Genomic DNA, 17,481 nt, shown 5'->3' with positions numbered 1-17,481 from the left:
TTTATATCTGTCTACTCCAAGATCAGTAGAGTAAGCACAGTTGCACATTTTATGTTCTCACCTAGTTATAGCACCCTCTTCCTGTTCTCAACTCCATTGAAGAGTTGCTACTTGTCAGTATTTCTGTTAGTTGTCAGTATCCATTAGGATCTGTATTTTTGCCATTTTAAAAATCAACAGTTCTGAGTTACTAAAAAATTGCAGGTGGTAGTTCCAGAGGTTCTATACATTGCCACTGAAGAGCATTCCATGGGTGTTTAAGGAACTGTTGGAGGAAACACGTTAAAGATCAGTTAGGGATGGTCAGAAGTCACTTGACCTTTTGAGGGACATTGATAATATCCTTATAGCCTAGGAGGAAAAGAGCCACTATTGTAAGAAGAAGCACAGCAAGAAAATTTTATGACTGGAGTCGTGTTATGACTTCCTGAGGTTGGAGGAGGACAATTACTGATTACAAAATACAAGCTGTATGTGGGGAATGCATCTTCGTAGGGACCATGCCATAACAACTTCCTGTAATACCGATTCTGTCTGCGCATCCATTTCCAGAAAGTAGTCTCACACTAAACAAGGCATGCATCATGCTAGGAATGTCAACTGGATTCTGAATGGGCCATGTTAGGGATGCCGTGGGACAGTTTTGAACTCATTGGCAGGCTTGGACTCAATGATCCCTTTCAACTCCACATCTGTGGCTTTATTATATTAACTACAGCAATACTCTGAGAAGCTGTAGTTCTGCTCTAATTTTTGTTGAGGTTTTTTGGGTGATTCTGATCACTGTAGTTCTCTCCTTTTTTTCCCTCCGAGAAATTTGTGTATCTCAGAAAGCCGGTTCACTATTAATAGCCAAAGAATCCCACTTGACTCTCAACACCTGGGTACTCCAACAAAGTTGCTTTGGAAAGGGCTGCTAGAGCCGTGGGGAAGGAGTCTGAGTCTGGTGTGTGTGTGTGCGTGTACGTTTGTGTGCTTGTGTGTGTATGCAAGCATGTGTGTACAGATCTGGCTCTTACCTGATTGACTATAGCTACCATTTTGCAGTAATACAAATACAGGTCTTTACAGAAATACTGGCTGAGTTGAATGAAGACTGATTCTTGGGTTGTCCGCGTGTTTCTGATCAAGGAGATTCCACTTGATTGTGTAGCCATTTGGTTTTCTTACAAAAATCAGTGACAGTGCACCATGTCTGATATGTCAATCAGCTTTAATGAAGGAACTAACTGCATATGCATGGAGTGTGAATTTCCTTGTTTCTGGAGTCAGGTTGTCAAGCTCATTCAATAGCTGACAGCCGTGATTAGAGCAAAGGACGATTCTAGCGTAAAACGCACTGACAGGAGAACCCAACTGCTGAAAAAGAAATAAGAAGTAGCCAAACTGACTTCCCACCAACAGTCAAGTTTGACTCTGTGCACAGAAAATCAATGAGCACAACTTAAGCCATTTCCCCCTTATCAATTTTTCACTTCTAATTATTCGTTGGAGGTAGCTCAGTTTAATTTTCATGCCTTGTTTGGACCTGTAATGAATATCCAGAGCTGTGCTATATAAAGTGTCTTTGCAATGTCTTACATGTTTCCTACCCCATCCTCAATATACGTGAATTCCCCTTTTACCCTCTCCTCTTTCTCCCGTCCCCTGAGCCTTTCTTTTGACTCACAGTAAGTGCTAAATAACTTTGAACGTAAGGGAAAATATTAATGAATCATACTTTTTGCAAGTACTCTGACTTAACCCCAAAAGTGATACATGCAGAGACCAAGTCCACTATTTTTCACATATAATTTTGTTAGAAGGAAATGATTTTCTTCTGGGAGTCTCTCTTGCTCTTTGATACTTTGCTAGTGCTCTCTGGTTAGCTTGAAGAAATCCAAATAACTTAATGATCTTGAGTTTTTTTCTTGGTATTTTCTATACCAACCCATATAGCTATCTTTGGCATTCCTGGCAGTTGGCAAATTTTATGAGCTGGGCTGTGGAATAAATTTTGTGCCCATTTTCTCATAAGGCATTGTTTGTCACTTACCAGAACTTCTCCTGGTATTCTACTGGTTTCCCTCCAGAAAATAGACACTACATTCTTCTAACATGTTCACAGGCCAGGCGTGGTGGCTTACATCTGTGACCCCAGTGTTTTGGGAGCTGAGGCAAGAGGATTGCTTAAGGCCAGTTGTTTGAGAACAGCCCGGGCAACAAAGCAAGACATCATTTCTACTAAAAATTAAAAAAAAAAAAAAAAAAAGGCTGGGCGTGGTGGTGCATGCCTGTAGTCCCAGCTGCTTGGGAGGCTGAGGCAAGAGGATCACTTGAGGCTGGGAGTTTGAGGTTGCAGTGAGCCACAATCACACCACTCTCAACAGCCTGGGTGACAGAGTAAGACTTGTCTCAAATAAAAAAAGTACAATAAAATAATAAAATACTCCTTAATACTAGGGTATAATTAGAAGATGCCAGTAATATCAGTAAGTATTTCGTAAAACTGAACCAATGTCATAGAATTGCAGTATTATAGATTTTAAGTTTCGGAAAATCAATCATTTTCTTCTTCTTAGGACAAAGGCACCCTTTGGGGTGACTCCTTTCAATATCTAAGTGTAATAGAAGTATTTGCTTTCCATAAGGGAATCCTTCCTGTTGGAATTAAATGTTTTCCTAGAGCACAGGATTTGGAGTTCTGTGCATGTGGGGTTGACATTTCTAGGCATATTTCCTTGAATAAAATAAACAGAGCATCAGCTTCTTCATTTATAAAGTAAGAAAGATAGTATCTACCTTAGAAGGTTGAGATGTGAGGTTTAAATATTATGTGGGTGAAATGTCTGGCTCATACCAGGTGACCAGTATGGATCATTTAACCATGTTCCTTTCTTCTGTCTTTTCCTTTCTTTGGTCCATCTTTCCTTCTTCCCTGCATTCCTTCCCTCCTCTCTTCCTCCTTCTCATCTTTTCTCTCACCTTTCCTCCCCATTTCCTTCCCCCGTTTCTTTCTTGTCTCCCTTCTTCACTATCCTCTCATCAACCTCTCTTCCTTCTTACCCTCCCTAGGAAAAATCTCCGTAATTCGTGTTGTTGACATTCTCACTAAAGAACACCTTTCCCTTTCTCTTTGTAGACAACCTGTTACTAATTTAGAAACTTCATCTGTTTCATCTACCTCTAATCCCATTTTAACATAATTCCCATTTTTACTTATTTTTTTTATTTTTTAAATTTTATTATTATTATACTTTAAGTTTTAGGGTACATGTGCATAACATGCAGGTTTGTTACATATGTATACATGTGCCATGTTGGTGTGCTGCACCCATTAACTTATCGTTTAGCATTAGGTATATCTCCTAATGCTATCCCTCCCCGCTACCCTCACCCCACAACAGTCCCCAGTGTGTGATGTTCCCCTTCCTGTGTCCATGTGTTCTCATTGTTTAATTCCCACCTATGAGTGAGAACATGCAGTGTTTGGTTTTCTGTCCTTGCGATAGTTTGCTGAGAATGATGGTTTCTAGTTTCATCCATGTCCCTACAAAGGACATGAACTCGTCATTTTTTATGGCTGCATAGTATTCCATGGTGTATATGTGCCACATTTTCTTAATCCAGTCTATCGTTGTTGGACATTTAGGTCGGTTCCAAGTCTTTGCTATTGTGAATAGTGCCTCAATAAACATACATGTGCATGTGTCTTTATAGCAGCATGATTTATAATCCTTTGGGTATATACCCAGTAATGGGATGGCTGGGTCAAATGGTATTTCTAGTTCTAGATCCCCGAGGAATCACCATACTGACTTCCACAATGGTTGAACTAGTTTACAGTCCCACCAACAGTGTAGAAGTGTTCCTCTTTCTCCACATCCTCTCCAGCACCTGTTGTTTCCTGACTTTTTAATGATGGCCATTCTAACTGGTGTGAGATGGTATCTCATTGTGGTTTTGATTTGCATTTCTCTGATGGCCAGTGATGATGAGCATTTTTTCATGTGTTTTTTGGCTGCACAAATGTCTTCTTTTGAGAAGTGTCTGTTCATATCCTTCGCCCACTTTTTGATGGGGTTGTTTTTTTTTTTTTGTAAGTTTGTTTGAGTTCATTGTAGATTCTGGATATTAGCCCTTTGTCAGATGAGTAGGTTGCAAAAATTTTCTCCCATTCTGTAGGTTGCCTGTTCACTCTGATAGTAATTTCTTTTGCTGTGCAGAAGCTCTTTAGTTTAATGAGATCCCATTTGTCAATTTTGGCTTTTGTTACCATTGCTTTTGGTGTTTTAGACATGAAGTCCTTGCCCATGCCTATGTCCTGAATGGTAATGCCTAGGTTTTCTTCTAGGGTTTTTATGGTTTTAGGTCTAACATGTAAGTCTTTAATCCATCTTGAATTAATTTTTGTATAAGGTGTAAGGAAGGGATCCAGTTTCAGCTTTCTACATATGGCTAGCCAATTTTCCCAGCACTATTTATTAAATAGAGAATCCTTTACCCATTGCTGGTTTTGGCAAGTTAGTCAAAGATCAGATAGTTGTAGTTATGCAGCATTATTTCTGAGGGCTCTGTTCTGTTCCATTGGTCTGTATCCTTGTTTTGGTACCACTACCATGCTGTTTTGGTTACTGTAGCCTTGTAGTATAGTTTGAAGTCAGGTAGCATGATGCTTCCAGCTTTGTTCTTTTGGCTTAGGACTGACTTGGCAATGCGGGCTCTTTTTTGGTTCCATATGAACTTTAAAGTAGTTTTTTCCAATTCTGTGAAGAAAGTCATTGGTAGCTTGATGGGGATGGCATTGAATCTATAAATTACCTTGGGTAGTATGGCCATTTTCAGGATATCAATTCTTCCAATGCATGAGCATGGAATGTTCTTCCATTTGTTTGTATCCTCTTTTATTTCATTGAGCAGTGGTTTGTAGTTCTCCTTGAAGAGGTCCTTCACATCCCTTGTAAGTTGGATTCCTAGGTATTTTATTCTCTTTGAAGCAATTGTGAATGGGAGTTCACTCATGATTTGGCTCTCTGTGTGTCTGTCATTGGTGTTTAAGAATGCTTGTGATTTTTGCACATTGATTTTATATCCTGAGACTTTGCTGAAGTTGCTTATCAGCTTAAGGAGATTTTGGGCTGAGATGATGGGGTTTTCTAGATACACAATCATGTCATCTGCAAACAGGGACAATTTGACTTCCTCTTTTCCTAATTGAATACCCTTTATTTCCTTCTGCCTGATTGCCCTGGCCAGAACTTCCAGCACTATGTTGAATAGGAGTGGTGAGAGAGGGCATCCCTGTCTTGTGCGCGTTTTCAGAGGGAATGCTTCCAGTTTTTGCCCATTCAGTATGATATTGGCTGTGGGTTTGTCATAGATAGCTCTTATTATTTTGAGATACATGCCATCAATACCTAATTTATTGAGAGTTTTTAGCATGAAGCGTTGTTGAATTTTGTCAAAGGCCTTTTCTGCATCTTTTGAGATAATCATGTGATTTTTGTCTTTGGTTCTGTTTATATGCTGGATTACGTTTATTGATTTGCGTATGTTGAACCAGCCTTGCATCCCACGGATGAAGCCCAATTGATCACGGTGAATAAGCTTTTTGATGTGCTGCTGGATTCGGTTTGCCAGTATTTTACTGAGAGTTTTTGCATCAATGTTCATCAAGGATATTGGTCTAAAATTCTCTTTTTTTGTTTTGCCTCTGCCAGGCTTTGGTATCAGGATGATGCTGGCCTCATAAAATGAGTTAGGGAGGATTCCCTCTTTTTCTATTGATTGGAATAGTTTCAGAAGGAATGGTACCAGCTCCTCTTTGTACCTCTGGTAGAATTAGGCTGTGAATCCATCTGGTCCTGGACTCTTTTTGGTTGGTAAGCTATTGATTATTGCCTCAATTTCAGAGCCTGTTATTGGTCTATTCAGAGATTCAACTTCTTCCTGGTTTAGTCTTGGGAGGGTGTATTTGTCGAGGAATTTATCCATTTCTTCTAGATTTTCTAGTTTATTTGCATAGAGGTGTTCATAGTATTCTCTGATGGTAGTTTGTATTTCTGTGGGATCAATGGTGATATCCCCTTTATCATTTTTTATTGCATCTATTTGATTCTTTCTTTTCTTCTTTATTAGTCTTGCTAGCGGTCTATCAATTTTGTTGATCTTTTCAAAAAACCAGCTTCTGGATTCATTAATTTTTTGAAGGGTTTTTTTGTGTCTCTATTTCCTTCAGTTCTGCTCTGATCTTAGTTATTTCTTGCCTTCTGCTGGCTTTTGATTGCGTTTGCTCTTGCTTTTCTAGTTCTTTTAATTGTGATGTTAGGGTGTCAATTGTAGATCTTTCCTGCTTTCTCTTGTGGGCATTTAGTGCTATAAATTTCCCTCTACACACTGCTTTGAGTGTGTCCCAGAGATTCTGGTATGTTGTGTCTTTGTTCTCGTTGGTTTCAAAGAACATCTTTATTTCTGCCTTCATTTCATTATGTACCCAGTAGTCATTCAGGAGCGGGTTGTTCAGTTTCCATGTAGTTGAGCGGTTTTGAGTGAGTTTCTTAATCCTGAGTTCTAGTTTGATTGCACTGTGGTCTGAGAGACAGTTAGTTATAATTTCTGTTCTTTTACATTTGCTGAGGAGAGCTTTACTTCCAACTATGTGGTCAATTTTGGAATAGGTGTGGTGTGGTGCTGAAGAGAATGTATATTCTGTTGATTTGGGTTGGAGAGTTCTGTAGATGTCTATTAGGTCCACTTTGTGCAGAGCTGAGTTCAATTCCTGGATATCCTTGTTAACTTTCTGTCTCCTTGATCTGTCTAATGTTGATAGTGGAGTGTTAAAATCTCCCATTATTATTGTGTTGGAGTCTAAGTCTCTTTGTATGTCACTCAGGACTTGCTTTATGAATCTGGGTGCTCCTGTGTTGCGTGCATGTATATTTAGGATAGTTAGCTCTTCTTGTTGAATTGATCCCTTTACCATTATGTAATGGCCTTCTTTGTCTCTTTTGATCTTTGTTGGTTTAAAGTCTGTTTTATCAGAGACTAGGATTGCAACCCCTGCCTTTTTTTGTTTTCCATTTGCTTGGTAGCTCTTCCTCCATCCCTTTATTTTGAGCCTATGTGTGTCCCTGCACGTTAGATGGGTTTCCTGAATACAGCACACTGATGGGTCTTGACTCTTTATCCAATTTGCCAGTCTGTGTCTTTTAATTGGAGCATTTAGCCCATTTATATTTAGAGTTAATATTGTTATGTGTGAATTTGATCCTGTCATTATGATGTTAGCTGGTTATTTTGCCCGTTAGTTGATGCAGTTTCTTCCTAGCCTTGATGGTCTTTACAGTTTGGCATGTTTGTGCAGTGGTTGTACTGGTTTTTCCTTTCCATGTTTAGTGTTTCCTTCAGGAGCTCTTTTACGGCAGGCCTGGTGTTGACAAAGTCTCTCAGCATTTGCTTGTCTGTAAAGTATTTTATTTCTCCTTCATTTATGAAGCTTAGTTTGGCTGGACGTGAAATTCTGGGTTGAAAATTCTTTTCTTTGAGAATGTTGAATATTGGTCCCCACTCTCTTCTGGCTTGTGGAGTTTCTGCCGAGAGGTCAGCTGTTAGTCTGATGGGCTTCCCTTTGTCGGTAACCTGACCTTTCTCTCTGGCTACCCTTAACCTTTTTTCCTTTATTTCAGCTTTGGTGAATCTGACAATTATGTGTCTTGGAGTTGCCCTTCTCGAGGAGTATCTGTGGCGTTCTCTGTATTTCTGGAATTTGAATGTTGGCCTGCCTTGCTAGATTGGGGAAGTTCTCCTGGAGAATATCCTGCAGAGTGTTTTCCACCTTGATTCCATTCTCCCCGTCTCTTTCAGGTACACCAATCAGACGTAGATTTGGTCTTTTCACATAGTCCCATATTTCTTGGAGGCTTCGTTCGTTTCTTTTTATTCTTTTTTCTCTAAACTTCTCTTCTCACTTCATTTCATTCATTTCGTCTTCCATCACTGACACCCTTTCTTCCAGTTGACTGCATCAGCTACTGCGGCTTCTGCATTCGTCACATAGCTCTTGTGCCTTGGTTTTCAGCTCCATCAGGTCCTTTAAGGACTTCTCTGCATTGGTTATTCTAGTTATCCAGTCATCTAATTTTTTTTCAAAGCTGTTAACTTCTTTGCCATTGGTTCGAATTTCCTCCTGTAGCTTGGAGTAGTTTGATTGTCTGAAGCCTTCTTCTGTCAACTCGTCAAGGTCATTCTCCATCCAGCTTTGTTCCATTGCTGGTGAGGAGCTGTGTTCCTCTGGAGGAGGAGAGGCACTCTGATTTTGAGTTTCCAGTTTTTCTGCTCTGTTTTTTCCCATCTTTGTGGTTTTATCTACCTTTGGTCTTTGATGATGGTGACGTACAGATGGGTTTTTGGTGTGGATGTCCTTTCTGTTTGTTAGTTTTCCTTCTAACAGACCTCAGCTGCAGGTCTGTTGGAGTTTGCTAGAGGTCCACTCCAGACCCCGTTTGCCTGGGTATCAGCAGTGGTGGCTGCAGAACAGTGGATTTTGGTGAACTGCAAATGCTGCTGCCTGATCGTTCCTTTGGAAGTTTTGTCTCAGAGGAGTACCCGGCCCTGTGAGGTGTCAGTCTGCCCCTACTGGGGGGTGCCTCCCAGTTAGGCTACTTGGGGGTCAGCGACCCACTTGAGGAGGCAGTTTGCCCATTCTCAGATCTCCAGCTGCGTGCTGGGAGCACCACTACTCTCTTCAGAGCTGTCAGAGAGCGACATTTAAGTCTGCAGAGGTTACTGCTGAATTTTTGTTTGTCTCTGCCCTGTCCGCAGAGGTGGATCCTACAGAGGCAGGCAGGCCTCCTTGAGCTGTGGTGGGCTCCACCCAGTTCGAGCTTCCCAGCCACTTAGTTTACCTAATTAAACAACTAACTCGGCAATGGCGGGCGCCCCTCCCCCAGCCTTGCTGCCGCCTTGCAGTTTGATCTCGGACTGCTGTGCTAGCTATGTGAGAGACTCCGTGGGCGTAGGACCCTCCGAGCCAGGCATGGGATATAATCTCCTGGTGTGCTGTTTTTTAAGCCAGTTGGAAAAGCGCAGTATTAGGGTGGGAGTGACCCGATTTTCCAGGTGCCGTCTGTCACTCCTTTCTTTGACTAGGAAAGGGAATTCCCTGACCCCTTGTGCTTCCTGCCTGAGGCAATGCCTTGCCCTGCTTTGGCTCGTGCACGGTGCGCTGCACCCACTGTCCTGCACCTAGTGTCTGGCACTCCCCAGTGAGATGAACCCGGTACCTCAGTTGGAAATGCAGAAATCACCTGTCTTCACGTTGCTCGTGCTGAGAGCTGTAGACTGGAGCTGTTCCTATTCGGCCATCTTGGCTCCTCCCCCGATAATTCCCATTTTTATACTTCTAGCTCCAGCAAGCAGTTCCCATCTCAGTGTACTGCGCATCATAGGTATGCTCAGTATCTTATGGTTGAGGGTAAACCGTAAATATTTCCTGGTCGGTTAACTTTGTTCAAAGAAGAAGAAAGGAATGGCTGAGGGGAGCAATAACACCTCATGCTCTGTATGTACCTCTCCTTTTCTCAGATAATCCAGTCTTGAGGTGTCTGATCTATTTAGTTTCAGAATTACTTTGATTGGGAAGTATAACACATAAAAAAGTAAGGTGTGCAAAACAAATGTACAGGATGTGAGTTACCATGAAGTGAACACCGAAAACCCCCAAACCAGATTAAAATAAGTAGAACACTGTTCACACCCCAGAAACTTCTACTTGGCCAGTCCCAATCATTATTCCCACTCTGCCTGCAAATTTAGTTGTCTGACTTCTAAAAGTATAATTTAGTTTGCCTCATTTAAAATTATGTAAGTGAAATTACCTCATATGTAATCTTTTGTTTTGGGCACAATTTTACTCAGCATTATGTGTATGATAGTCATCTACATTGTGTGCAGTTGTGATTTCTTCATTTTTATTGCTGTGTAGTGCTCACTTTTAGAAAACACTACAATTTATTTATGCTTTTACTGCTGAGAGATATTTTTGTTGTTTCTAGGTTTTGACTATTATGAATAATGCTGCCAAAGCATTCTTTCACATGTCATTTGGTGCACATAGGCATGCATTTGTTTCAGGTATATATATATATATATATATATATATATATATATATATGCAGAAGTGGAATCATACATATATATATATATATATGCAGAAGTGGAATTGCTGAGTCATAGAGTATGATCCGTCATCACACATTGTCAAACTGTTTTCCACTGTGGTTGTGCCAGCGTGTCAGTGTACCTAACACTGTAGTGCAAGATAATTTCTTTTGGTCTACTGCCTCGCCAATAGTTAATATTGTCATGCTTTTAGATTTTAGCCATTTCGGTATGTGTAAAGTAGTGTCTCATATGGTTTTAATTTGCATCTCCTTGATTACTGCTAAGATTGATCACTTTTTCCCCCACATAATTATTAACTTATATTTTTCGGATTTTGTGTGTGTGTGTGTGTGTGCATGTGCACGTGTGTGTGCCCTGTGATACAAGATTTTTGATGATTGTATGTATATGTCTATGTTTACATAAATACCTACAGCTACACCTATATCTATCTATTACAAATCTTTTCTACTCTGTGGCTTACATTTTGTTCTCTTAATTGTGTCTCTCAATTGTGCATACCTATATGGACGCTTGGTGTGTAGCAAAAATGGCACTGCAGTCCAGTGGGGGAAACATGTTTTTTTCAATATATGACACTGTGTCAGTTTGATATCCATGAGAAAATAAATGAAACATCTTCATTACCTTGGGCTAGGAAAAGCTTTCTTAAACAAGATACCAAAGTACTAATCCCATAAAAAAATTGATTACTGGAATATATAACAATTAAGAAATTAGAGGTGCCTTTGTCCTAATAAGAAGAAAATGATTGATTTTCTGAAACTTTATAATACTGCAATTCTATGACATTGGGTCAGTTATGGGAAATACTTATTGATATCACTGGCACCCTCTAATTATGCCCTAAAAATTACCCAATCTTAGGTATTCCTTTATAGCAACACAAACCAGACTAATACCGGGACCTTATTCTCTGACCAGAGGGGCTTTGGTTTCAAGAGTGTGTGGCAGACTTCACTGTTTTTTCTGTGTTCTCTTACCACTAGACCTCGACACAGATACAATTACAGAGTGTGGCAGAGTTGTGTCTCAGCATTCTGGCCTGAGGACTAACAAGAAAAGCCCCAGAGAATTTGCAACTAACAGGGGATTCACAGTAAGGGAATTGCTCAGGAAGACAACCCCATGAAGTTGTTTTTGGACTCCCAGACTTACCCCTGACTGAGCATATGTATTTCTCATCCCAGACAATATATCAAAGACTTTGAGAGTAGAACTGTGGTATAGACAACTGCACAAGTCCGAGACTGCTGACTGAGTAGAATAAACGTGGATCAGATCCAAATATTTCTTCAAATTCTTGGAAAGTGGAACCTACGTTGAAACCATAAGCCACAGAAGGCTGGTCAGAGCTTGGAGCCAGAACCAAATTGGATTGATTTCTGGCAAAAACAAAAATACCAACATTCTTTATGGGATTTAAATAAAACTCAGCATTTCATTACCTAATATTCAAAGTGTTCAGTGTACAACCCCAAATCACTTGATATACAAAAGTCCAGAAAAAAACTTTTTTAGGAAAGAGAATCGATAGACTCTCTTGTGATGTGAGATGACACAGATTTTAGAATTATCTGGCAAAGACTTTCAAATAACTACAATCAAAGTAGTCCAGGAAGTAAAGACAAACGTTCTTGAAACAAATGGAAAGACAGAAAATCTCAGGTAGGAAATATATGATGTAAATACATGTTGTGAAGAAGGAACAAATGGAGGTTTTAGAACTGACAAAATAACAAACGAAAACCTCACTGGGTGAGCTAAACAGCAGACTGGAGATGTTAGAGGAAAGAGTCAATGAACTTGAAAACAGATCAAAAGAAACTATCCAATATGAGCAAAAGAGAGGAAAAGCAAACCCTCAAGGAGCTGTGAAAAATCTCCAAAATCTAAGATTCGTCATCTACGTCTCAGAGGGAGAAGAGAAACAGGGTAGTGCAGAAAAAAATTTGAATAAGTAATAGTTAAATTTTAAAAATATATCTTAAAAGCTACAAATCTATAGATTCAAGGAGCTCAATGAATCCCAAAGAGGATAAACAAAAATGAATTTATATCCAAATACATCATAATCAAAATGCTAAAATCTGAAGATAAAGAAAAAGTTTGAAAGCAGTCAGAGAAAAATGAAGTATTATTTATAGAGAAATGATTTTGATTTATACAGGAATGATTCCTGTTCTTAAACCTTGGAGGGGAACTATCTGTTTAAAGAGCTGAGAGAAAATATTGTCGACCCAATTTTCTATATATAGCAGAAATACCCTTCAGTAATAAAGGGAGAAATGAAGACTTTTTTTTGTTTTGTTTTGTTTTTGAGTCACAGTCTCGCTCTGTCGGCCAGGTTGGAGTGTAGTGGCGCAATCTTGGCTCACTGCAAGCTCTGCCTCCTGGGTTCACGGCATTCTCCTGCCTCAGCCTCCCGAGTAGCTGTGACTACAGGTGTCCACCACCACTCCTGGCTAATTTTTTGTATTTTTAGTAGAGATGGGATTTCACCGTGTTAGCTAGGATGGTCTCGATCTCCTGAGCTCGTGGTCTGCCCACCTCGGCCTCCCAAAGTGCTGGGATTAAAGGCGTGAGCCACCGTGCTTGGCCAAGACATTCTTAGATGAAGGAAAATTTAGTGCCAGCAAACATGCACTTAAAAAAAACATTAAATGAAGTTCTTAAGACAGAAGTGAAATGATATGAGAGGGAAACACAATATTAGAAATGAAGGAAGAAGAAAGTAAAAATATAACTATAATACACTATAATACACTAGGGGTCAGCAAACTATAGCCCACGTAGCAAATTCAGCTCACCATCTATTTTGATTAATATAATTTAATTGTAAAACAGTTGTGCTCATTTGGCTATGTGTTGTCTTTGGCTGTTTTCATTCTATAAGCACAGAGTTGAATAGTTGCGACAGACACTATATGGTCTGCAAAGCCTAAAAACATTTATTATCTGGCCCTTAGCAGAAACAGTTTGCTGAATCCTGCAATAGACTGTTACTCGTTTGAATTCTTTAAAATGTGTTTGATGGTTGAAAAAGATTATAGCATTTTTTGGGGTTTTGAAAGAATGTAAATGTAATATGTAAGGTAACTACAAAGTAAAGGGAGGGTAAAGAGACTAATCTAAGGGTAAGTTTCCTACATTTCAATTGAAGTGGTCAGGTATTGGTTCTAAGTAGATTGTGAAAAATGAGCTATATAATCTCTTGGGCAACCGATAAGAAAAATTACAAACTGATATAGTAAAAAGGCAAAGTAGATAAATTATCATATGAAAAATTGTTTGGGCAACCCGAAAGGGAAAAGGGCAAACAGTAGAATGGTAAATATATGGAACAATCAAATCCTGATACATCAGTAATTACATATACATCATGTAAGCAGACTCATTAAAAGATAGAGATTGTCAGAATGAATTAAGAAACCAAAAATGATCAGCGACTTCTGTTTCTGTAAAAATGAAGTAGACATGCTTCTCCCTATTGTTTCCCCTAATTATACCTAATAACTCTGAAGATTATATATACAAACAGAAGAGATTGAGATAATCAGACATACTGGCTAGGGATCTTGGGATGCAAGGAATGACACGCTCATGTTACTTGAGTTTTCTTTTTGTCACATATGTCCTAGACTAGGATATCTTGCACAAAGAGCTGGCAGCCCAGAAATGTCAACAGGCACAGAAAGGTTTTAAAAGTCCCAACGAAAGCCTACCTTTTCTACCCAAAGGATCAACAAACATCCAGCATAAAAAGATGGAAACTGTCAGAAAACAACCACTCTGCTCCAGCCAAACACCATAGAAAAAAACCATCAAAGCCCAAGAGGAGAATGTAGATTTCCACTCTCATATTGCCATAATTTCCTCCATCCTCTGTCATAGTATTACCTGAGAAGAATGAGTAGGGAGTTGGGGCTTTCTTCCTTGCTGGGTGTTAACTAGTTGCCCTCTGCCCCCAGCAGCTTCATTAAAGATAATGTGGGAACCCCGTCTGCCACTTCCACCACACCCTAGCCTATTAACAATAACATTAAGTGTAAATAGTCTAAATACACCAATACAAAGACAGAGGTAATCAGAGAGCATTAGAACAAACATGACTGAACTATATATCATCTACAAGAAACTCATTTAAAAATATAATAATATTGGCAGGCAGAAAATAACAAGATGAAAAAAATGTTGTGTAAACATTAATCCAAAGAAAGTGAGTGACTACATAAATATCAGCTAGATAGACTTCAGAGGAAAGAAAATTACCAGAGACAGAGAGAACCATTATACAATGATAAGATGATCAGTCCACTAAGAAGGCTTAGCAAACCTAAAAATTAAAACGATAGAGCTGCCAAATATTTAAAGCAAAAGGTGATAGAGTTGAAAGAAGAAACAGACACTTCCTCAATGATAGTTGAAGAATTCAACATCCCTCTGTCAGCAATTGATAGATAAACCAGACAGAAAAATCACCAAGGATAGAGAACTTAATATCATCAACCAACAGAATTTGATTGACATTTATAGAACACTCCCACCAACGTCAGTATTAGACATATCCTTTTCAAGTGCCCAAAGAACATATACAACAAGATAGGCCACATCCTGGACTGTAAGACAAACCTTAACAAATTTAAAAGAATGGAAATTATACAGAGTGTGTTCTCAGACTACAGTGGATTCAAGATAGAAATCAGTAACAGAAAGATAATAAGAATATCTGCAAACACCTGAAAACTAATCAACACATTTCTAAATAATTCTAGTTGAAAGAGGCGGTCTCAAGAGAAGTTTTTTAAATGCAGTGAACTGAAAGACAATGAAATAAGATGTATCAAATTTGTGGAACCCAACTAAAGCAGTTAGAGGGAAAATTATAGCACTACATGCTCTCATTAGAAAAAATGAAACGTCTTAATCTGAACTCTCACTTCAAGAACCTTGGAAAAGAAAAGCAAAATAAATTGAGTTCATATTTAAAAGTTCCCTGTATTAGTCAGGGTTCTCTAGAGGGACGGAACAAATAGGTTAGGTGTATATATAAAGGGGAGTTTATTAAGGAGTATTGAGTCACATCATCCCGAGTTGCGGTCCCACAATAGGCCGTCTGCAAACTGAGGAGTAAGGAAGCCAGTTGGAGTCCCAAGGATGAAGAACTGGAGTCTGAAGTTCGAGGGCAGGCAGCATCCAGCATGGAAGAAACATGTAGGCCAGAAGACTAAACCAGTCTTGTCTTTTGACGTTCTTCTGCCTGCTTTTATTCTGGTGACACTGGCAGCTGATTAGATTGTGCCCACCCAGATTGAGGGTGGGTCTGCTTTTGCCAGTCCACTGACTCAAATGTTAATCTCCTTTGGCAACACCCTCACAGACACACCCAGGAACAATAGTTTGCATCCTTCAATCAAGTTGACACTCAATATTAGCCATCACAAGTCCACCCCTTGTCAATTTGAACCCATATACATCTCCTAAAATCATATATAATCTTCAAATAAAGACAGAAATAAGGCCATAATTATGCCTAACGTAATCTTAAATATGCCTAACAGCTATCCTTTGTACAACTGGAAACTCATCAATCCTCAATTCAAATGCTATTACATAAAATTAATACTTAAATGCTGATATGAAGTCAATCTTATGGCACATGATAAAGGAAAAAGAAAGGAAATAAAATAAAATGAGTATTAAGAAAGGTATTTTCATAGTACAAGTATATACATGCACAAACATGTTCTTAACAAAATAAGAAGGAAATGCTCATGACAATTACAGTCCTTGTTTCCGCAACTGGTCACGTGGTCATAGCTGGTACTGGTGACTAACAGACTAAAACATTCCCCAAAAGAAATCTCCACTGGGGACTCACTAAATAATTCCACCAAATATTTGAAGAGGAATTAACATCGTTTCTACACAATCTCTTTCAGAAAATAGAAGAAGGGGGATATCATCCCAATTCATTTCATCATTTTATAAAGTTAGCATTACCCTAGTCTTCAAATCAGATAAAGACAGTACACACACAGAAAAAGAAAGAAAAAGAAAAGAAAAGTATGGTAGTGAGAGTTTCAGAGTTCTTAGACTTGGCACCAAAAATACAATTCAGTAAAGGAAACATTTATAAATTAGACTTTATCAAAGTTAAAACTTTTGCTCCACAAGAGACCATCTTAAGAGAATAAAAGACAAGCTGCAGACTGGGAGCAAATATTTGCACATCATGAGTCTGACTAGGGCCTACTATCTGGGATAATTAAGGAACTCTCAAAACTCAATAGTAAAAACAACAAAAACAGCAGCAACAACAACAACAACATGATCCAGTTCAAAAATGGGCAAAAGACAGATAGAAACTTTCCTCTGAAGAAGATATACAGATGGTAAATAAGCACCCCAAAAGATACCCAGCATTGTTAGCCATTGGGGAAATGCCAGTTAAAATGGTGGGAGCATTCTATAAATGTCAATTAAATTCTGTTGATTGATGATATTGTTAAGTTCTCTATAGTTGGTGATTTTTCTGTCTGGATTTCTATCAATTGTTGAGAAAGGGATGTTGAGTTCTTCATCTATCATCAAGGATGTGTCTGTTTCTTCTTTCAGTTCTATCACTTTTTCCTTTAAATATTTTGCAGCTCTATCTTTTTGTGCATACATTGCAGTTTTATTATGCGTGGTTTTCTTTGTATTTATCCTGCTTGGGGTTTGCTGTGTCTCTTGAAAAATGTGACTTGATGTCTTTTGTCTGGGAAAATTCTCATGCTGTGTGTTGCCAGTTTCCAGTAACTAAAAACATGCTTTTATGAAAGAATAAAGGCTACAAGTCTTTTCTAAGAGAGTTGACTGAGACATGTTTACTTACCATGTTCTGCATGTATATTTTCACCTACACAATTGTAAGTATGAAAACACAACAGAGCAACCGTATATGCCATTTCCCCGGTATTTCACTCTAAATGATCGCTACCTGGTTCTCATGCTCAGGATCCACTGATTATCATTTAATATACGCTGGGCCAATTTTGCTCTAAATTTTATTTCCTAACTGAAGTAAACATTTGTCAGGGTGAAGGCAGTGAAACATTGTCCTCCAACCTTTAAAAGCTAAGGATATTGGATAGTGGATAGTATGGCAGTCTGCTGCCCTTCTATAAACACTAGTCTCTTATTTTTTGTTTCCTGGGCATAATTTTCCAAGCACTTCCATGTGCTCTGTCTCACTTGCCTTATAATATCCCTTTGAATTTGTCGAGCTTGGCTGCGTTTTGCAGATGTTGTGTCTGAGGCAAAGAAACCAAATGATGG

The sequence above is a fragment of the Nomascus leucogenys genome, chromosome 2 (assembly GCF_006542625.1).
Source record: "Nomascus leucogenys isolate Asia chromosome 2, Asia_NLE_v1, whole genome shotgun sequence".
In the NCBI taxonomy this organism is placed as follows: Eukaryota; Metazoa; Chordata; class Mammalia; order Primates; family Hylobatidae; genus Nomascus; species Nomascus leucogenys.
The sequence above is the reverse complement of the archived record's forward strand: the minus strand, read 5'-3'. Positions refer to the sequence as shown.